A 23,074-nucleotide genomic window follows, 5' to 3' on the forward strand; every position below is an offset into this window, starting at 1 on the left:
ATTTGCCATCTGTATATATTTTTTGGCCAAGTATCTTCTCAAATCTTTTGCCCATTTTTATTATGTTGTTAACTGCTATTGGATTTTGAGTTCTTTATATACACTGGATACAAGTCCTTTATCAGATATATGATTTTGCAAATATTTTGTCCCAAATAGTGGCTTCTTTTCATCCTCATACCAGTGTCTTTCGAAAAACAAAACTTTTCCATTTTGATGAGGTCTAGTTTTTTTCATTTTTGGATTGAATTTTTGATGTTGGATCTAAAAAATCTTTGCCTAGCCCTAGGTCACAAAGATCTTCCCCTATGTGTTCTTCTAAAGATTTTACAGTTTAAGATTTTACATTGATGTATATGATCCACTTTGAGTTACTTTTTGTATATAGTGCAAAGTATGGGTCAAAGTATGGTTTAGTCATGAGTGGCCGGAGACAGTGAAGCAGTGTTAGGAGTCTTCTGCTTTGGCCAGGTAATTTGAACTAGAACAACTAGAAAAGCTGGACAAATATTTAAAATCTTTTTAAAAAAAAATCTTTAACACATTGGAAAACTAATAAGAGAGTGATGAATTTCAGGGCCAAGAGCCAGTAAAGAATGGAGGTCCAGGTTTGGGGGCAACTCTTCCCTTAGGAAAATTTGCTAAATTCAGAGGGCATAGTGGTGAGGCTAAAAGGCAATGCGGGGCGCCTGGGTGGCTCAGTCGTTAAGCGTCTGCCTTCGGCTCAGGTCATGATCCCAGGGTCCTGGGATCGAGCCTCACATCGGGCTCCCTGCTCGGCAGGAAGCCTGCTTCTCCCTCTCCCACTCCCCCTGCTTGTGTTCCCTCTCTCGCTGTGTCTCTCTGTCAAATAAATAAAATCTTTAAAAAAAAAAAAATAAAAGGCAATGCATTGCTTTTGATAGCCCCTTAAGGCGATGGGACAGGGAATGGACTCCAGGGCCTAGAAAGGCAATATTTGTGAATGTTTTGGCTCTGGGTCTTTTCTCTACTGGTAAAGGTTAACTGGAAGTGGACAGGCCTCTGTAGGTATACAGCTTCAAATCGTCTCAGTTGGATTAAGGTGATCCTGGATTGCTAGTACCTTCATGTACTGGCAGAACCCAATATAAATCATCACTGAAGGAAAATAACATCATTCCAGGCACTGTATTTTTCTATAAACAAGTCAGCAAATGCAATATCTGACCTACAATAAAAAATAGGCAAGCATACAGAGAGACAAAATCAGTTGACCAAAACCAGCAGAAACAACCAATAGAAACAATTGTGAAGGGACTCCAGAAATTGAAATTATCAGAAACAGTCTTTAAAATACTTACTTTGTTCTAGAATTTCAAAGATAAAACAGAGCGAGTACCCCTCTTAAGAAGTTAGAAAAGAGAAAAGCAAATTAAACCCAAAGAAAGAAGAAAGAAATAATAAAAAATAAAAGCAGAAATCAGTGCAGTAGAAAACATGCGTATAGCATAGGGATGACAAAGACAAACACATTCTTTTAAAAAACTAATCACATTGCTAAGCTCTTAATTAACTTGGATAAGGAAAAAAAGGTGTAAATAACCAATAACAATTTTTTAAAAACATAATTACAGATCCCACAAGCACTAAAAAGCTTTCAAGACGATCTAAACAACTTTATGCTACTAAGAAATATTGTACCTTACTAAGACTAACCTAAGAACAAGTATGATTCTAAATGTTACTTCTAACTTAAAGAAATCAAATCCATAATTTAAGACTCATTCATTACACCAATCTCACAGAAACTTGACCAGATAATTAATAAGGAGAGAACACGTTACTGTTCAGTTTATGAAGGCCGTACAACCTTGATAAGAAAACTTGGTAGAAACATTTCAAGAGAAGATAATTGTAGGCCAACCTTCATAAATTCTAAGCCACATACTAGTATATCAAATAAGGCAATATTTTCAATGCAGAATGCATTCTTACAAATTTGGATATATTCCAGGAATGCAGTTTTGACTTAAGATTCAAAATCAACCAATGTAACTTACCACATTAATAGAATCAAGGAAAAAATCATTTTATCATCTTGAGAGAAGGAGAAAGAGCATTTAATAAAATTCAACAGATGTTCATGATTTTAGCTAAAAATTATAGCACATTAGAAATAGGACTGTACTATTAAAAAGGGTATCTAAAAAAACCAGTAGCAAATATGCAGAATGATATGATGATATCTGGCATGAGATAAAGATGCACATTATGATCTCTTTATTAATAAAGATTTACGGGAGAACCTAGCTGGTATAATAAGGCAAGAATTAGAAGTGAAAAGTTTAGAAAAGAAGAAACAGTAAAGACGTGATTTTCCCCCAAACTTCAGTGCTGTTTCAATCAAAATCCAACAGGTTCTGTAGAACCTGATAAGCTGATTCAAAAATGTGTAGAGAAAGCCAAGTAGCTAAGAGAGTCATGAGGGAGATGAAGATGGTGACAACTGTGTGTCATCTGATATCTTACAAAGTTAAGTAGTTAAGACAGTGTGGGATTGGTACAATGACTGACAGAGATGGGAAATAGAATAGGAAGCCTGGCAAGTTGGACCTTCAAAGTAAGGAGGAAAGGAGAGTCTTTTTAGTGATTGTGTTGGAACTATTGGATTATTAATGTGAGGACAGAAAACTGCTTGACACCTTACACCATACATAAAAATCAATTCCAGGCAGACCTGTAGATCTAAATGTGAAAAGCACAGAAGTAAAACTTCTAGAAAATAATTTAGGAGAATGTCATTATGACATTGGTTAGAGATATAAGGATTAGGACACAAAAAGAACTAATCATAAAGAAAATGTTTGCTGTATATTATTATGATAAAATTAAAACCTTTGTTCATTAAAGACACCCTGAAGTGAGTGAAAAGGTAAGCCATGGAATGGGAGAAGATAGCCAGAAGATCTCAAGAACTATTATTAATCAATGAGAAAGATAAATAACTCAAAGAAAAACAGACGAAAGACTTCAGTAGCCACTTAACAAAATACCCAATGCCCAGTAATCCTAAGAAAACTTGCTCAACCTCATGTGTGTTCAGGAAAATGCACATTGAAGCCAATACTACACACAGTCTCCAGAAGAATGACAATATCCATTGTTACTGAGAATGAGGAACATTGGGACTCTTATCCTCTGGTGTTAAGAGTATAAATTGATACAAGCACTTAAGAAAACAATAGACATTTTTTGCCAAAATTAAAAATACGTGAACTGTGACCCACTGATTCTACTCCTTCTTTGGCAAATAGTCATCAGAAATGTATGCAATGTACAAGAATGTTCATGGTAGTATTATCTCTAGCAGCCAAAAACAGACAAAACACAGCACAAATATCCACCAACAGTAGAATGGTAAAAAAAAAAAAAAAAGTAATATATTCATAGAATAGAATACTATATACCAAGGAAAATTAGTGACCTATAGCTACACACAAAAGAAATATGTGAATTCATTTATATAAAATGAAAAAAATAGGCAAAATTAAGTAGTAAAATTTAGTAACACATGCCGAAGTGTTACTATAAAGCGAAACTATAAAGAAAAAAAAGAATGTGATTGTCGCAAAGGGTAGTAGTATAATGGTTGTTTTTGTCCCAGAGGAAAGGTTAGACAGTAGCTGGGATGGGCAGCAGGGGTACTTCTACAGGGCCAGAGGGTGTGATTGCCCGACTTGGCTGTTTACTTTGTGATACGACTCTGAGCTCTACATTTTAAATCTGTGCACTTTTCGCTATTGGCATTACTTTCACGATAAATGCAGTATGAAACACACACACATACAAAGGCAAGAGATCCTAACAAAGAATTAAAAACTCCTGTCCCTGAAATACTTTTATCCTTTTGGTTTTCCAACTATGTGTTATTTCCACACTCTTCTCAACAGCCTTCTCCTGTCAGCCCCCTAACCATCATCACCTGACTCAGTTTAATGACAGCTACAACAATAATAGCAACTCCCATTTCATAAATACTTACCATGTGCCAGGCTCTATATTAGAAGATTTATTGATATTGTTTAACTTCAGGAGCACCTGGCTGGCTCAGTTGGTAGAGCATGCAACTCTTGATCTTAGGGTTGTGAGTTCAAGCCCCTCACTGGGCATAAACTTTACTTGAGAGAGAAAGAATTTAACTTCGCACAGTGACCTATATAGATAGACATTACTATCCCCATTTTACAGATAAAGAAACTGAGGCTCAGAGAGATTAATTTTGGCCATTTCACACAATTATGGAGCTAGAAGACTCTGAACATTTGGGTCTTTCCATTTTATGAACCTGCAAAAGAAAGTGCACCCTCTACTTTTTGCCTGCTTATCTGGAGGTTCTTAAAAGTTTTATTCTCATTTCTTCTCACTGATTGAGAAAGAGCACAGCTCAAGTAGCATTTTCTTATACCTCTGCCTGTCCCTTTTATTCAGTATCCAAATAACCCAACTCAGATATGCCCGCTAAAGATTTTCCCTTTCAACAATGAAATTATATTTTATAGAGTAATTTCACAAGATTTTCCATGTTAGCTTAACTCTTTTCAAAAAAAATTTACTTAAAGAAGCCAAGATATAAAATCAGGAGAATGCTATAGTTCCTTTTGGTGGCAGATACCATTGCAGGATTCCAATTTTCAAAAACCAGTGAGGTATCATGGTTAAAAGTATAGCCTTTGAAGTCAGAAAAATCTAGGTGTGAGTCTTAGCTCTTCCACTGATACCTATCTGCTCTTGGATAAATTATATAACATAGATGTGTATTTCTTAAGGTTCTTGACCACAACCAACTAAAATTTAAGCCAAAGGATGGGATGTTGAGATCGCACACAAAATGAAACACAGCTGAATGGCCAAACCTCAGGATGAGCGGGAAGACCAGAGACCTTGGATGCAAGAGCGCTTGGACTGTTTCCAGGATCTATCATCAGACAACTCACCCTGTCTTCTTTCTAGAGCGCCCAGCTCCTAGGAGACAGACAGTGACTGGTTGATCATGTGTCACTCTGTCATCAGGGGCAGAATCTGTTAGAAGAAGGGGTCAAAAACACACTAGGCAAACAAAAACATATCTATAGCACTTGGCCTCTTCTAGCCTCAGTTTCCTCATTTGTGAACGGGGTATATTCATTTGTTTACTGTAAGCTTTAAAGTGTACAGTATCTAAAATATGTGGTAACTTTGGTAGCAACAGTGGTAGTGGCAGTGATGATAGTAGCAAATTTGTACTGACGCAGAGCACTATGTTGAAAGGTGATCTTCAGACCCAGGGCCTCAAGTGGTATTTTTAGAGAGTTAATAAGGATGTTCTCTCCTTAGTACCGTGAGGTGACTAAAGAGATAGTCAAAGCCCCAGTGTAGCTCTGAGCTTATGTTCTCATTCCTCTGGAAAACTGGCTCTTTTCCCGCATAAGCACATGACTTGGTGCTGAGAGATTGGTTTTGTAGTATTTTGTGATATCCAGCTCTCCCCCTGAATTCCCTCTACTTCCACCCATATGCTCAGTCAAAGTGCTACTCATCTTCTCTAGTCCCCGTCATGTGTAATGTGACTAAAGGAGATGACACTGGGGTACTGCAGTAGCCTTTTGGCATTAACTGGCATATTTCCTTGTCCAAGTAGGGTATCTGGCAGCATCTTCTTTAAATACATTACTACATTGACCTTAATGCTTCAGAAAACTGGATTCTGTTGGTTTTGTCATGGAAGGACAGAGGCTCTGTATCCGAAATGATGGTTAATTTTATGTATCAATTTTACTGGGCCACAGGGTACCCAGATACTTGGTCAAACATTATTTTGGGTGTGTCTGTGAAGGTGATTTTGGATGGTATTAACAGCTGAATCAGTAGATTGAGTAGACTGCCCTCCTTAGTATAGATGGCCCTCATCCAAACAGTTCAAGGCTTGAATAGAATAAAAAGCCTGACCTTCTTGAGGTAATAGGGAACTCCTCCTGCTGATTGCCTTGAGCGAGGACACCAGTCTTTGCCTGCCTTCAGAATCAAGCTGAAACGTCCGCCCTTTTTGGGTTTCAGACCTGTGGCTTTCAGACTGGAATTTAAACCCTCAGTTCTGCTGCTTCTCAGACCTTCACACTCAAACTGGATATCTAGCTTACCAACTGTCAATTCGGGACTTCTCAGACTTGATAATCTTGTGAGCCAATTCCTTACAACAGATCTCTTTCTACATAGGTTCTCTCCGTCTGGAGAGCCCTAATACATCTGATAAATTCAAAACAAAACAAAGCAAAAAACCCTTTTTATTTTTCCATTTTCCATCCAACAAACTAGGATGTTTGTTTTTCAGCATCCTAGTCTCAGGTCAAAAAGGAAAGGAAGGAGGGGAGGAGAAGCCTCAAAATATCAGTAACAACTTGGTATCCTCAATGTGGTTGACAGTTGGAAAACAGACCATTACCCACACAAAAAATCACTATAGAAAATGGGCGTTCTTGGGGCGCCTGCCTGGCTCACTCAGTGGATCATGTGACTCGATCTCGGGGTTGTAAATTCAAGCCCCACGTTAGGCGTAGAGATTACTTATAAATAAATAAATAAATAAATAAAATCTTTTAAGAAAAAAGAGGAAATGGAGTTCTTAGCAGATGATACTCAGTTTTTTTTTATCTTGAAGATATCTTTATATTATTCTAGTAAGATACAAAAATGAAAAAAAGACCACTTGGTATTAATATTTTTCTCACATTTAACACACGTAATATGATCTTACCTTGGATCTTTTCTGCTTGTCTCTTTATGGTTTTCTGTTTAATAATGTCTTTCACTTCCTTTCTTAAATGGTTTTATAATGTTACTGCTGTGTTCCACAGAATGTCTACCACAGTCCTGTGCACTTCTCTACCCACCCATCCCACCTCCATCCCTCAGTGGTTGCATACTGAACATGAGCAAAGTCATTCTTCCAGGGTTTGTAAAGCTCTTTGGGATTATTGAGTATGAATGGTGTTATATAAATGTCAGATCGTTTCATAACAGTTCTTAAAACAATGAGATAATGTCTGTTAAAGGATTTTAAGTTCCATGGAGAAATGCAAGGCATAAAACAAGTCATTTTTTTATGTTATATCCATATATTTTTGCTGTACAATTTAAAACATTATTACGTCCTTTAAAGATACAAATGCTTAGTTATGTCTGTGTGTGTATGCGTGTGTATGTCTGTGTGTTTGTGTATGTGTGTACATGCACACTGTGACTATATAGAACTAAATAACCAGATTCTGTTGCTTTGTTCTGTCATTTGGGTCCAATAAATTTCTCACCATAAATACTGCCAGAGTAAAATTAGACATCTAAAACAGTCTCTTTTTAGGATTAAATATAGTCTTTATCTCTGAATTTAAAGGTTTGTACTTGTACAGTACTGCATTTTTTTTTCCTGAGTATATAATGATATACTTAGTTTTATAAAGATTTCATTGAAGTCACTTATTTAAAATAATTCCCGAATCCCTTTTTCTGAGCTTTAGGCCCACATGTTCAACTCCCTTTTCAAATACGTTGACTTAAAACTAATAATGACCAAAATTAAGTGCATTTTATTCCCCACAAAAACAAGTCCCAGACCTAATCTCCCCACTAGTACTATTAATGGCACCTGTGTTCTGTCGATCAGCCAAGGTAAAAAAAAATTCATATAACCTTTGGCTTCTTCTACTTCTTCACTCACCCCTTAGCCCTACCCCGATAGACATCCCAGACATTTGTACCTATCTTTTCATTTCCATTACTTCATCCATTGCTCTAGGTGTGTCTCTCACTACTTCTTCCTAAAATATTGAAGTTAGTTCTTCTTGTTTTCCTTGTCTCTGACGTTTCCTTATTCCAGTTAGTCTTATACTTGTGAAGTTAGGGCACATAGACCTGGATTTTAATCCTAGCCTCATCTCATACTAGTTGTTGCCCTCAGGAAATTTACTTAAATTCTCTGAATCTCAGCTTCTTTATCTTGAAAATAATTACCTACTGGGTTAATTCACTGTGATAATTCACTACGATGATGTCTTGTTCTAGTCTGTACTTTATTGGTTTCATTGTCCAAGAATTATTCAAGCTACTTTAGGGGGGGTTCTTGTAAACACAATGGAGTCCCATGAATACTCAAAGACCACAGCCAAAGAGTAGACAGGTAGAGTGTGATCAGAAACTGAGGCTGTTCTCCTTTCAAAGCTATGTAATCTGCTTCTCCCTTTGTATCTCTGCTTTCCTTTCTCTCTGCCCTGTACTCTTCTCTCTCTGCACAGTCTTCTGTTCTTATTCTCCTTTAGAATTCTGTGTTGCACATGGTCTCAAATGACCACCCCAGCTCTCGATGTGCTCATCCTTTTGCGTATCACCAACTGGCTCAGTCTCACCATTATTTGCAAGAAAGGAATCTGATTGGCCCATCTCATATTTTGATTAGCTACACAAGTCATAGTCCTTTGTGAGCATATCTGGCTCATATGCCATCCCCGACCCCAGCGTCTGAGGCTAAGAGAGGGAACAGCAGTTGTGAATAAGAAAGATTCTATTAGAAGTGGGTATAGACAAGCCGGTAATGACTGGCATCTATAGAAATTTATGTAAAGTTCTTAGCATAATGTTCAATGAGCAGTAATTATTATTTTTATATGCCAAAATAAACTAATCAAAGTCAAGCTCTGACTTTTTTCCCTCTCCCTCTTTCTTAGACACACATACACACATATGTATGAAAACAAACTATAAAAAATGTATAGTTAGCAGCATGAGCCTGGAGCCATCAGATATGAGTTAGAGCTCTAAGTCTGTTATTTTAAAACCTATGTGATCTTGGACAAATTACTTACTTTCTCTGTCCTGCAGGTTCTTCATTTGTAAAATGGGAATGACATTTTTAGTTAGGAATCTTATGGTTTCAAATAGTTAAAAAGGCCTATAATGAAAAATTTGTGGGGTGCCTGGGTGGCTTGTCGGTTAAGCATCTGCCTTTGGGTCCTGGGATCGAGCCCCACATCGGGTTCCCTGCTCAGTGGGGAGCCTGCTTCTCCCTCTCCCTCTTCCGCTCCCTCCTCTGGTGCTCACTGTCTCTCTCTCTCACATGCTCTCTCCCCCTCTCCCTCAAATAAATAAATAAAATCTTTTTTAAAAAATTTCTTTGGGGGGCGCCTGGGTGGCTCAGTCGCTAAGCGTCTGCCTTCGGCTCAGGTCATGATCCCAGGGTCCTGGGATCGAGTCCCGCGTCGGGCTTCCCGCTCTGCGGGAGGCCTGCTCCTCCCTCTCCCACTCCCCCTGCTTGTGTTCCCTCTCTCGCTATGTCTCTCTCTGTTAAATAAATAAAATCTTTAAAAAAAAAAAATTTCTTTGGGGACTATAGGTAGAACTGACTCCAGGCACAGCTTTATTAGAGGCTAAAATAATGTCAAGTGGGCCTAGATTTTCTCTTTATATCTCCATCTCTTGTTTCTGCTTTCACCCCATCCCCCACATACATACCCTCATTTGTGCCACTCAGGCTTTCTCCGTGGGCTTGAGTAGTCATAACAGCAACTCCTCACATCCTCCCAGATTCTAATCCAGTGGACAAGGATGCTTCCATTTGTCCCAGAAGTCTCAGCAAAAATCCCCTACCATCTCATTGTCACTGATCCTGTCACGTGCCCATCCCTGAGACAGTTACTGTAGCTGTGGAATTAAAGGCTCTCACTGGCCAGTCCTGAGGCACATGCCATTTCTCAAGCCGGAGATAGGGTCGGAACCACTAGAGTCACATGGACTCAGGAGCGCGGGGAGAAGCGTGTCCACCACAACGGTAATACCAGCCTCACATGATTGTCGAGAGGATTAGTTAGATAAAGTAAGCAAAAACCCTTGATCTATGCCCATCCTGTTCTCTAGCAAACTACATGCAGAATCCTCGAGATCTGCAATACTACAGATTTTAAGTCCTTTCTTCCATTACTTCCTCAGATATATTCCTTTTTCTCCCCAAAATGCCTTCATGCATCATTGATCTACACCATACTCTTTCTGGTGTGTGTCCCATTGCTTATGCAATCCCATTGACTTGAACACCTTCCACCATTTTAGTATGGAATTTTTGTCCTTCATGTCCTATCTCAAACACTCCACATCCTATAAACCTTTTCCAAACTCCCTTAGACTCTGTTCAAAATCCCACAAAAGGTAGGTTATTGATTTCCTTTAACAGATGACTCCCCAGTCTACATTTCTAGCTCCAAGCCTCAGATACATTTCAAAACACATTTACTTTGATATCTCAGTGAATTTCTTTTTTTTTTTTTAAAGATTTTATTTATTTATTTGAGAGAGAGTGAGAGAGAGAGAGAGAGAGCACAAGAGGGAGGAGCGGGAGAGGGAGAAGCAGACTCCCTGCTGAGCAGGGAGCCCGATGCGGGACTCGATCCCTGGACTCCGGGATCATGACATGAGCCGAAGGCAGTCGCTTAACCAACTGAGCCACCCAGGCTCCCTCTCAGTGAATTTCTTATGCTACTTACCATATTCTTCCTTATATTAATCCTATCTGTCATTCTATACCATAAATTCTGAAAGTTCACAATAAGTATTTATCTCGTTAAAGTAAATACAATTTTGGGCGCCTGGGTGGCTCAGATGGTTAAGCGTGCCTTCGGCTCAGGTCATGATCCCAGGGTCCTGGGATCGAGTCCCGCATCGGGCTCTCTGCTCCTTGGGAGCCTGCTTCTCCCTCTGCCTCTCTCTCTCTCTCTCTCTCTCTGTCTCTCATGAATAAATAAATAAAATCTTTAAAAAAAAAAGTAAATACAATTTTAACTAAATATACATACTTTATAAAACTTTAAACCATTTATTTTACTTAAGACAAGCTTCTAACCTTACCTTAACAAGGAATTTTATACTCTTGACTCTAGTATATCTTAGATATTTAGCAAAGATCTAGTAAACCAAATGTATAGTCAGTTCCTAGTAATCCACAATGCTGATACCACTTACGTCATAAAAACCTGTTTTTCCTAGGCTTGCTTTTTCCTTATGTGCATTAGGATTCTATATTTGATTTTCTGTTCATTAATCCATATTTATTGAGTGTCACTATATTCTAAGCCTTATTCAAGACACTGAAGATAAAACAGAACAAATTGATGAAGTATGTGTTCTCATGGGCCTTACATTCCAGTTGGGAGTTGGCAATGGGGTGGGTAGGGACTGGCAATAAAGAAAATAAATACAAATATTATGTTAGGTGATGCCAGTTCTGCCAGTTTTAAGTTGACAGAAAGATTGTTTGTTTTAATATCTCTGTGTTTTAAGATTAGTGTTGAAAAGGAAATTACTACAGGGCAGACTTCAAATAAAGGGAGGGAAAGAATATATTATACTACTTCCTGCCCAAAGCTATCCCAGAGAATGCCTTTTCAGCTTCTTTGACTTTGTTACTTTTTAACTTCTCTCTGAGCTGGGATTAGTTGCCATTTTATATTTTGAGCAGTCAGCTAACTTTGATTTGGTCTAAAAATGAAGAGGCATTCCTAAAAACTGTTCTCAAAAAATGGTGAGTTTTACTATGTAATAGCAATGTTTGTTGAACATTAAACTTCAAATTAGTTCATTTGGTTAAGTATTTATAATGGCGAATAGAATTCTTTAGATATTTGATATTATTACTAGTTTTAAATAATATGTAAATAAAATATGTGTATATAATAATCACAAATATGCATATTTCTAACTCAGATTTAGCAAGTGCAGTATTTTTTAAAATTCAACTCTTACTTGAACTGATATATTGTTTGTAATTTTATGGGATAGCTTAAAATTTTTAGTTCAATAATAGAAGGATGGCAAGAGTTTCAGAACAGTTACATCATTTCACAAAGCTGGAAGAAATTCCAATACAGAGATTGTCATGTTTATATTGTTCATTCTGTACTGTGTTCTCCACATGGCTTCTCTGTGCCAAGCATTTTCCACAGTCTTCACATCTCCAATGCCAACCCTGCCTCTCTGCCCCAACCTTGTACAGATTACCTCATCTTTCTTCTTTTGAAAAGACCATCTATATGAACTTCTCTCCACCACAGAATTTCTGTTTTCCCACCCACTTCTCCAGCCTGTCTTTTCTCTCAGGACAAAGTGACCCTAGTTCTTTTCAAGACTACCCAGCCCCCCACCCCTTCCCACAGTCTTCAGAAACTTTTCCTTCTCCTTGTCCTTTTGCAGAAGTCTCTCCATATCCACTGACTTTTTTCCTTCTGTCTCAATGTATTCGTTTAGTCCCCAACCTTAAAGATATGGTTTTAACCTTGTTTCTTCTATGTGCTCCCTTCTAAACTCTGCTTCCACTGTTAACCAGTTTCTGAAACCCCTGTCTCTCCTCATTCACAACTATTAATTATTCTTGGGATCTAGCTTCCCAGCTTCACAAGTGTACCAGAATTGTTCTTTCAGAAGTCAGCAGTCACCCATCACCACTGCCTCTTCAGGCTGACAACGTCGGGGTCCCAGCTGTGTTTCTGAAATACAGTTTTTACTCTTGTGCAGCACAAATAAACATTTAAAAGAGCAGATATTCAATATGATATTAGGTAATGATTATATTGCTTTTTTTCCATAGTTAGAATGGTTTGGTTTGGTTTTTGTTTTTGTTTTTTTTTTCCTTTTAGCAGTCTCCAGTAAGGCTAGCATTGGAAAGGAGATTATTAGCAGATTATTTCAAATAAAGGCAGAAAAAAGTCATAATTTACCACTTCCTTCCTAGGGGTATACTGAAAAATGCCTTTTTAGGATCTTTTTTTTTTATTCTTTGAAAGTAAGGGGGAAAACTAAGTGCAAAGCAATATATGCTATGTAAATGCTATGTAATATATATATATATATTGCCTTTTATGTGAAAAAATAAAATACAAGGACACATACACATGCACACACACATATTCTATAGAATAGCTATAATATTAAAGCAACAAACAAACTAACAAATGTTGGCAAAGTTGTGGAGAAATTGGAACCCTCATACATTGCTGGTAGGATTATAAAAGGGTGTAGCCACTTTGGAAAAAGTTTAACAGTTCTCAAAAAGTTAAACAATGAATTACCATATGATGTAGAAATTCCATGCCTAGGTATATACCTAACAGAATTAAAAACAAGTGCTCAGTGCGCCTGGATGGCTCAGTCGTTAAGCGTCTGCCTTCAGCTCACATCATGATCCCAGGGTCCTGGGCTCGAGCCCCACATGGGCTCCCTGCTCAGTGGGGAGCCTGCTTCTCCCTCTCCCACTCCCCCTGCTTGTGTTCCCTCTCTCACTGTGTCTCTCTCTGCCAAATAAATAAATAAAATCTTTAAAAAACAAACAAGTGTTCAAACAAAAACTTGTACACAGATGTTCACAGCAGCATTATTCATAATGGCCAACAAGTGGAAACAAGACAAACAACCTAAAAAAATGTGATATATCCATATAATGAAATATAATTCAACCAAGAAAAGGGATAAAGTATTGATTCATGCTGCAACATGGATGAACCTTGAAAATATTATGCTAAGTGAAAGAAGCTAGTCACAAAAAGCCACATGTTGTATGATTCCATTTATATGGAATGTCCCAAATAGGCAAATCTGTAGAAACAGAAAGATTAGTGGTTGACAGGGGCTGCAGGAAGGTGAGAATTCTGACTGCTAAGAGTGTTTCTGCTAATAAGATACGGGGTTTCCTTTTGGAGCAATGAAAATGTTCTGAATTAATATCATACTGATTGTTGTGCAATACTGTGATTATACTAAAAACCACTAAAAATACAAATTAAAATGATGAATTATCTTATATGAATTTTATCTCAATAAAAAGATCCAAAAAGTAATAACTGAGGACAATAATGAAATTTAAGCCACTGGGGAAAAACAGGAATCCATGACTTCATAATACTATAAACAAATGAATGAATACTTAGAAGAGAAGGGAAGTCTCCTCCTTACAGTAAGATGCCAACCAGTAAATGTGAAGGGTGTGGTAGAGTTGGAAAATTACTATTTTCATAGTAAAGACTGGTTTGGCAAAAATCATCAATGGATACTAAATCTAGAGGGAATGTTTGATGAAGAGCGGTATATTTCCATGATCTTAAATCTCCCTGATTGCTTATTAGGTGCAACGTAAAACACATAAGAGAAACCAGGTAACAAGTTGACTGCCTGATCAGAATTAACATCAGCGGGACACCTGGGTGGCTTAGTCTGGTAAACTTCTGCCTTTGGCTCAGGTCATGATCCCGGAGTCCTGGGATCAAGTCCCACATCGGGCTCCCTGCTCAGCGGGGAGTCTGCTTCTCCTTCTCCCTCTGCCCCTCTACCTGCTTGTGCTCTGTCTCTCCCTCTCTCTCAAAATAAATAAATATAATCTTAAAAAAAAAATTAACATCAGCAACATGGGACACCATATATCTCCTAATGATACCCTGGGAAGAACACAAAATCAGGCAGTGTTCTATGGTCTTCTGGTTAGGAATGCATAACCTGAATCTAATTATAAGGGAGCATCAGACAAACCCAAACTGTTTTTTAGAAAAACAACTGCCCGCTCTTTTTCCGGCTGGAACCACGGAGGGTGCAGAAGAGAAGAAAAAGAAGGTTCCTGCTGTGCCAGAAACCCTTAAGAAGAAGTGAAGGAATTTCGCAGAGTTGAAGATCAAGCGTCTGAGGAAGAAGTTTGCTCAGAAGATGCTTCGAAAGGCAAGAAGGAAGCTTATCTATGAAAAAGCTAAGCATTACCACAAGGAACATAGGCAGATGTACAGAACTGAGATTCGAATGGCAAGGATGGCAAGAAAAGCTGGCAACTTCTACGTACCCAAATTGGCATTTGTCATCAGGATCAGAGGTATCAATGGTGTGAGCCCAAAGGTTTGAAAGGTGTTGCAGCTTCTTCGCCTTCGCCAGATCTTCAATGGCACCTTTGTTAAGCTCAACAAGGCTTCAGTTAACATGCTAAGGATTGTGGAACCTTATATAGCATGGGGGTACCCAAACCTGAAGTCGGTGAATGAATTGATCTACAAGCGTGGTTATGGCAAAATCAACAAGAAGCGAATTGCCCTGACAGATAACACATTGATTGCCCGATCTCTTGGTAAATATGGCATCATCTGCATGGAGGATCTGATTCACGAGATCTATACTGTTGGAAAACGTTTCAAAGAAGCAAACAACTTTTTATGGCCCTTCAAATTATCTTCTCCACGAGGGGGAATGAAGAAAAAGACCACCCATTTTGTAGAAGGTGGAGATGATGGTAACAGGGAAGACCAGATCAATAGGCTTATTAGAAGGATGAACTAAGGTATCTACCATGATTATTTTTGTAAACTGGTCGGTTAATAAATGACTACTCTCAAATGGAAATGTGTTGTTGTCTTGGTGACTTTTTGCTAGCCTGACTCTGCTGTCCCTTAACTATTAAAGCAAATCTTGGTGTGTGATAAAAGTCATCAGCCTTTGCGTGCAAAACTAGGGTCTAGTTTGTATCTTGGTGGAAAACATTCCTTGGGTTTATTAAAGACTCTTCTGTACAAAGAATATATCTTAATTTTTCACTTTTGAATTGTGCCACTGAGTTAGCCAAGATGGGTCTGTTCTAAGAAAGCCTATTTCATAGGCCTTTGTGCATGATTTACAAATAAAAATACTGTTGCTGAAATTCTAAAAAAAAAAAAAAAAGAAAAGAAAAACAACTGCCCTGTGTTCTTGAAAAATGTCCATGTTACAAAATTCAAAGAAAGGCTGAGGAGACTAAAAGAGACATCAAAACTACACACAGTACATAATCCTGTACTGGATCCTGGAACAAAGGGAAAAATAATGCTAAAAAATACATTATTGGGCACTTGACCAAATTGGAATATGGGTGGTATATTAAAGTATTGCATCAGTATTATATTTTTGGATTTGATAACCAAGCTATAGTTATTTAAAAGATTATCTTTGTTCTTATGAATTACAAATGAAGTATTAAGGAGTAAAGGGCCATGATGTATGGCAAACTATTTTCAAGTTGAAAAAAATATACATGCAAAGGGAGAAAAAATAAAACCTGCAGTAAAATGTTAAAAATTGGTGATCTTGCAGAGAAAATATGAGTTTTCGTATTACTCCATATTACATTTAACTTTTCTGTAAGTTTAAAATTATTTCAAAATAAAAACATTAAAATGTTGTGATTTTTAAAAACATATTGGTGGACTGTCATTTTTTCTTTTGCTTTTGCCTTTACCTTATGAAGTATTTTAAGCACACAGAAAAGTACAGGGATTTAACCTGGTTTTTTACCCAAATCATATTTTTTTGTATTTATTTTAGATTTTTTTTAAATACAAACTTTACAGATACTGTTTAAGTCCACTGTATACTCTTCAGTTTCATTTCTCTCTCCCACAAAAGTATCCACTACCCAGAAGTGAACGTGTTTCCTTCCTGTGCATGTTTTTACCCTTTTACTACATAGGTTTGTATGTAGCTGTTTAAGGTAATAATATTGTTGAGTATGCCACTTTATATAAGTGGTATCAAATGGCATGTGTCTGACCACACCTTGTTTTTTTTACTTAACATTATGCTTTCCACACTTATCCATGTTTTTAAATGTAGTACATGTTTATTCATTTTAAATGATACAGTCACTGAATGCTTATGCCAGTTTATTTTTCTCCTCTTCATGGACTTTGAGGTTGTTCCCATGTATTTTCTACTTTAAACATTTTGCAGAAAGCACCCTTATACATTTCTCCTGTGCATATAAACAAGAGTTTTTTTAGAATATGTCTTGAAATGGAATTGCTGGGTCTGGGTTGTCATTATCATCGTAATTGTAATAGCAGATGTTTACCAATGCTGTGTGCCAAGAACTGTTCTAAGTGTCTCGTATGTATTTATTTAATTCTCAAAACAATAGATAGACACTATTATTATCCACATTCTACAGATAAAGAAACAGTTATAGTGGTTAAATAAATTGTCCAAAATCCTGTAGGTAGGACACGTCAGAGGCCCGATTGAACTGATGTATGTTCTTAGCAAATACGCTATGCACAAACCATACTCTGTGGAGTACGCACACCTCTGGCTCCTCTAGATATTGCCATTTCTTCCAGAGTGGTTTTACCAAGTTACACTCGCGACAGCTAATAGAAGTGTTTTTTAAAGTTCTTAATTTGTAAAATTAAAAAGCAACTCATCCATTAAAGCTTGTTTGGAATGTTTACAAATCTTTAAAATCTGCAAGTCTGAAAACACTTCCTTACATGACACTGTTTACAGGAACATGCTTTATAGAATCATAAGGCTGGACTCACCGGCTTCCTTACTTGACACTGTTTAGAAGAACATGCTTTTATAAGATTATTAGGCTGGGATCCTTGGCCTTTAAAAGGCCCAGCGATAGGAAGTTTCCTTAAATTCATCTGCATCCAGACTGTTCTATCAGCCATCCAGGCTTGAAACCTCATTAACCTTTAATGGCGCTCGTCTTTTCCTCACCCCTCACCTTGTCCTTATACTTGGTTCCTTACCCTGAGCCTGTGTCACATTCAGCCAAGTGATAACTCTGAGGCACTCACCCGTTGTGGCATCTCTCATCTATTGTCTTTTAGTCCCATAGGCTAGTTCAGGGTCTTAATACATCTTTCTTGGCACTATTACAAGAAACTTAAACTGGTCTTTTCCTCTAGAATCTCCCTAGAAGTGACCCATTCTATACACTGGTACTAGAGTGATCTTACTATAATTATTATATTATTCCTTGGCCCACAAACTTTTAGTAGTGTCTTATTGCATACTAAATTAAGTTTAAAAAAACCATCTACCTCTGCTCCATAATCTTGATTTCAAGTGGTATATCATTTTATCCCCTATTACAGCCCTATATCTATCAGTAGAACATAAATAGGTCTGGAGTGGAGCTGAATAATTTGCATTTTAAGATTTTATTTATTTATTTGACAGAGAGAGCACATGTAGGCAGAGTGGCAGGCAGAGGGAGGAGCAGGCTCCCCACTGAGCAGAGAGCCCTAAGTGGGGCTCGATCCCAGGACCCTCCCAAGCCAAAGGCAGATGCTTAACTGACTGAGCCACCCAGGTGCCCCTGAATAATTTGCATTTCTATCAAGTTTTCAAGTAAAGCTGCTGGTGCAGGTCCAGTATGGGTACCACACTCAGAACTACTGCTCTAGCTAATCTGTAGGACACAGCATCAGGTCTTATAAATGAGCTGTTCATTGGATATATGTTGACTCTTGAGCAACAGGAGTTTGAACTGACCAGGTCCACTTATACATGGATTTTTTTACAGTACAGTAGTGTAAAGGTATTCCTTCTTTATGATTTTCTTAGCATTTTCTTTTCTGTAGCTTACTTTATTGTAAGAATATAGTATATAATAGATATATAAATTATGTGTTAATCAACTGTTTATATTATCTGTCCACAGTATGCTTTTAGTAGTTAAGTTTTGGAGGAGTCAAAAATTACATGCAAATTTCTGACTGCCCTGGGGCTCTGCCCCTCTAATGTCCAAATTGTTCAAGGGTCACCTGTATATTGAATAGTATTAAATCTCTTTTTTTAAAGCCTAGAAAAATTTATTTTCCCTTAGTCTCCCTTAGTCTCAGAAGAGATGATTACTTTTTTTTAAAAAAAGTTTTAAAGTTAGAGAAAAGTTACAAGAACAATACAATGAACCCTTATATATCTTTACTTCAGTTCACCAGTGGTTTATATTTTGTTACATTTGCATGTGCTCTATGTATGTATATATGTTTGTATATACACATAATTTTTTTTCTTGAACAATTTGACTGCACCTTAGTGATAGATCTTTCCTCTAAATGCCTAAGCATATATTTCTTAAAAAGAAGGACTTTCTCTTACATAACCAATATAATTATCAAGATCAAGAAATTTAACATTGATATAATACTACTATCTAGTTCACAGTCAAAATTCACATTTTGTTGTTGTTTTTCAAATGTCCTTTAGACCTATTTAGTTTTTTTCCTAGTCCAGAAACCAAGCTAAGATAATGTATCAAATTTAGTTATAAGCAAATTTTTAAGATTGTGTAAATATGTCAGATCTCATCAAACTTTTACCCATTAGTTTTAACATTCACTGATCATTTTCTAACTCCATCATTCCTTTTATATTTATACTTTGCATTCCATTATAAAAAAAGATCTTCCCGGGGCACCTGGGTGGCTCAGTCGTTAAGCGGTTAAGCGTCTGCGTTCAGCTCAGGCCCACATCGGGCTCCCCCCTGCTCGGCGGGAAGCCTACTTCTCCCTCTCCCACTCCCCCTGCTTGTGTTCTCTTTCTCTCTGTCAAATAAATAAATAAAATCTTAAAAAAAAAAAATCTTCCCTTCTCCATTTACTTAAGTATATCATGGAATCTTATTTCATGGGTTATAGTCTGTTTTTATCATTATTTATTTTGGTGCTCAAAATAAATATTTTTATTTTATTTGGCCAGTGGGAGCCCCCTCAGCCTGGTTCCTGTGTTCTTTTGATATTTTTCCATTATTTTGAGTGCTTCCTTATTTTCTGATTTAACTAGATGTTCTATACTTATACTTTCCTTGCCCTTGCCCTGGAATCACCCTTTTTTCTAAGGAGCTCTGTTTTCTTTTAGTGGAGAATAGTATTTAGAAATCAGTATGTGGGTGCTAGGTGTGCTCATTCCTATTGCTCCTAGGCTTTCTCAGCCAACAGAGCAGAGAGAAATACTGATAGACTAATTATAGTCCCCACACCACGGTACATTCTATTCTTTCTCTCCTTCCATAATTGTAACCAATACCAAGAATCCTAGTACCTTTGCTATTTTTTTACTCAGGCAAATACATCATTTAAAAATTAACACATATGTAGGGGCACCTGGATGACTCAGTTAAGTGTCCGACTCTTGATTTCGGTTCAGGTCACAATCTCAGGGTCGTGAGATCGAGCCCCGAGTCGAGGCTTAAGATTCTCTCTCTCTTTCTCCCTCTGCCCCTTACCCCACCCCTGCACACACTCTCTCTCTCCCTAAAAAAAAAAAAAAAGAAAAAAAGAATTTAACACATTTATTGCAGAAAATTTTTATCAGTTAAATTGCTAAATGCAAAAATCTTACATTTGTGAGACATTTTAGCCCCTCTGCTGCACTATGAGGAGTATAATTTCACGGAATCCTACCTCAGACAGATGAGGGCTTCATGATTTGGGGGATAGGCGATCTTGGGCAAGTCACTTCTGAGCTCAGTTTCCTTACCTGTAAGATGGGAATAATAATAAGTAAGTAAATTTGTTTTAAGATATTAAATAATATATGTCACCAACCACAGACTTCTTAGCATAGCAAGCATTCAGCAAATTATAACTGTTTTGCAGATTATCAAGGCAGTTATTTATATGTGTAGACAAATAGTTTATTGATAGCATGGTGAGTATATTATACTAGATTAAAGCACTTGTTGTTATTGTTCTTGTTGTTTTAATTCCAGTATAGTTAATATACAGTGTTATATTTCAGGTGTACAACGTAGTGATTCAACAATTCTATACATTACTCAGTGCTCATTCAGGATAAGTGTACTTTTAATCCCCTTCACCTGTTTCACCTAACCTGCCCCACCCACCTCCTGTCTAGTAACCACCAGTTTGTTCTCTAAAGTTAAGAGTGCTTTTTGGTTTGTCTCTTTTTATCTTCATTTGTTTTGTTTCTTAAATTCCACATAAAAGTGAAATCATATGAAATCAGTCTTTCTCTGACTGATTTATTTCACTTAGTATTATATACCCTCTAGATCAATCCATGTTTTTGCAAACGGCAAGATTTCATTCTTTTTTGTGGCTGAGTAATATTCCATTGTGTATGTATACCACAAGTTCTTTTCATCCATCCGTCAGTGGATCCTTGGGTTGCTTCCGTAATTTGGCTATTGTAAATAATGCTGCCATAAACATAGGGGTGCATGTATCTTTTCAAAATAGTATTTTCAGGAGCGCCTGGGTAGCTTAGTTGGTTAAGCATCTGCTTCGGCTCAGGTCATGATCTCAGGGTCCTGGGATTGAGCCCCACATCAGGCTCCCTGCTCAGTGGGGAGTCTGCTTCTCCCTCTCTCTCTCCCTCTCTCTTTCTCTCTCTCTCTAATAAATAAATAAAATCTTTAAAAAATAGTATTTTCATATTATTTGGGTAAATACCCAGTAGTGGAATTACTGGATCATAGGGTAGTTCTATTGTTAATTTTTTGAGGAACCTCTACACTGTTTTCCATAATGGCTGTACCAGTTTGCATTCCCACAAACAGTGCACTAGGGTTCCTTTTTCTCCACATCATCACCAACACTTGTTTCTTGTGTTTCTGATTTTAGCCATTCCTACAGGTGTGAGGTGATATCCCATTGTGGTTTTGATGTGCATTTCCCTGATGATGAGCAATGTTAAGCATCTTTTCATGTGTCTGTTGGCCATCTGGATGTCTTTTCACATCTTTCCTTTTTTTTAATTGGATTATTTGATTTTTTGGTGTTGAGTTATACAAGTTCTTTACATATTTTGGATTTTAACCCTTTATCAGATATGTCATTTGCAAATATCTTCTCCCATTCAGTGGGTTGATTTTTAGTTTTATTGACTGTTTCCTTTGCTTTGTAGAAGCTTTTTATCTTGATGTAGTCCCAGTCATTTACTTTTGCTTTTGTTTCCCTTGCATCAGGAGACATATCTAGAAAAATGTTGCAGTGATCCATGTCAGAGAAATTACTGCCTATGCTCTTTTCTAGGATTTTTATGGTTTCAGGTCTCACATTTAGGTCTTTAATCCATTTGGAGTTGATTTTTTTGTGTGTGCATAAGAAAGTGGTCCAGTTTCATTCTTTTGCATGTAGCTGTCTAGTTTTCCCAACACCACTTGGTGAAAAGACTGTCTTTTTCCCATTGCATATTCTTGCTTCCTTTGTCAAAGATTAATTGGCCATATAATCATAGGCTTATTTGGGGCTTTCTATCCTATTCCATTGATCTATGTGTCTCAACCATACTGTTTTGATACTACAGCTTTGTAGTATATCTTGAAATCTGGGATTGTGATACCTCCAGTTTTGTTCTTCTTTTTCAGGATCGCTTTAGCTATTCAGGGTCTTTTGGGGTTCCATACAAATTTTATAATTATTTGTTCTACTTCTGTTAGATTAAAGCATTTTTAAGGGCAGGAGGTGTTATATATTATACTAGTAAAGAAAAAAATTTGCAGCAGATCTTTTTAAAATAAATAAACGATATAGTTATATATTATAAAAGCATATTATATATTGTACATAAATTATATATAAATTAATATATGTATATATATTATATTTAAGGCAAAGTTAAGACTCTTAAGTTATTTAAGAGTCACAGTTTTATATACACCACAAGATTGATGAATACATGTGTTATTTGCTGTCAGAATGTGCTTGGTCAGACTGTTTTTAGCTTTTATGCTTATAACAAGTAATGAAAACATTGGCTTTCCAGTCAACCAAATATTTGTTTTGCTGCTACTTACTTGTTACTGTAGACTAAATAATTTTTCTTGCCTTCAGCAGCATAAATATGGTTTTAGTCCATCTTGTGGACACTTCAGCTTTCATTTTATTCCTTTGCATATAATGCCACATGTGTGCTCCTATAATAAAATCGTAAGTACTTTATTTTCTGTCATATGGTGAAGGAGCTCATTGTACTCATGTATACAAAAATGATTCCAGAAGAAAAAGATAATGGTATCTGCTAAAATGAAAGAGGGAAAGAGAATGCTGGCATGGAACATAGAAATATAACTCTTCTAAAGAAAAAAACAGACATCGAAACTCTTAAATGTCTAAAACAGGGCATCCTGTATGCTTTTCAATAAAAACTGGTGATAGCTGTGGTAAAATATTTCATCAGTATGATTGTACTCCTAGGTCAAAAAAAGATGGAGACAAGGGGGGAAAAATGAAGTTAATGAATAAAACAAATGTTACCCTAGATCATGGCCCTATTCGTGTCTCACTAA

The 23,074-nt window shown here is 37.0% G+C and overlaps 1 protein-coding gene and 1 pseudogene across 2 annotated transcripts in view; both read left to right on the top strand.

Annotated features, from left to right (window-relative positions):
• Positions 1 to 23,074, top strand: part of CWC27 (CWC27 spliceosome associated cyclophilin) — a 200,045-nt gene that overhangs the window by 112,244 nt on the left and 64,727 nt on the right. The gene's annotated exons all lie outside the window — the stretch shown is intronic.
• Positions 14,636 to 15,402, top strand: LOC110590902 (annotated as a pseudogene). The gene has a single exon (XR_002480989.2). The product of XR_002480989.2 is annotated as a 60S ribosomal protein L7-like (transcript).

The sequence above is a fragment of the Neomonachus schauinslandi genome, chromosome 7 (genome assembly GCF_002201575.2).
Source record: "Neomonachus schauinslandi chromosome 7, ASM220157v2, whole genome shotgun sequence".
Taxonomy (NCBI): domain Eukaryota; kingdom Metazoa; phylum Chordata; class Mammalia; order Carnivora; family Phocidae; genus Neomonachus; species Neomonachus schauinslandi.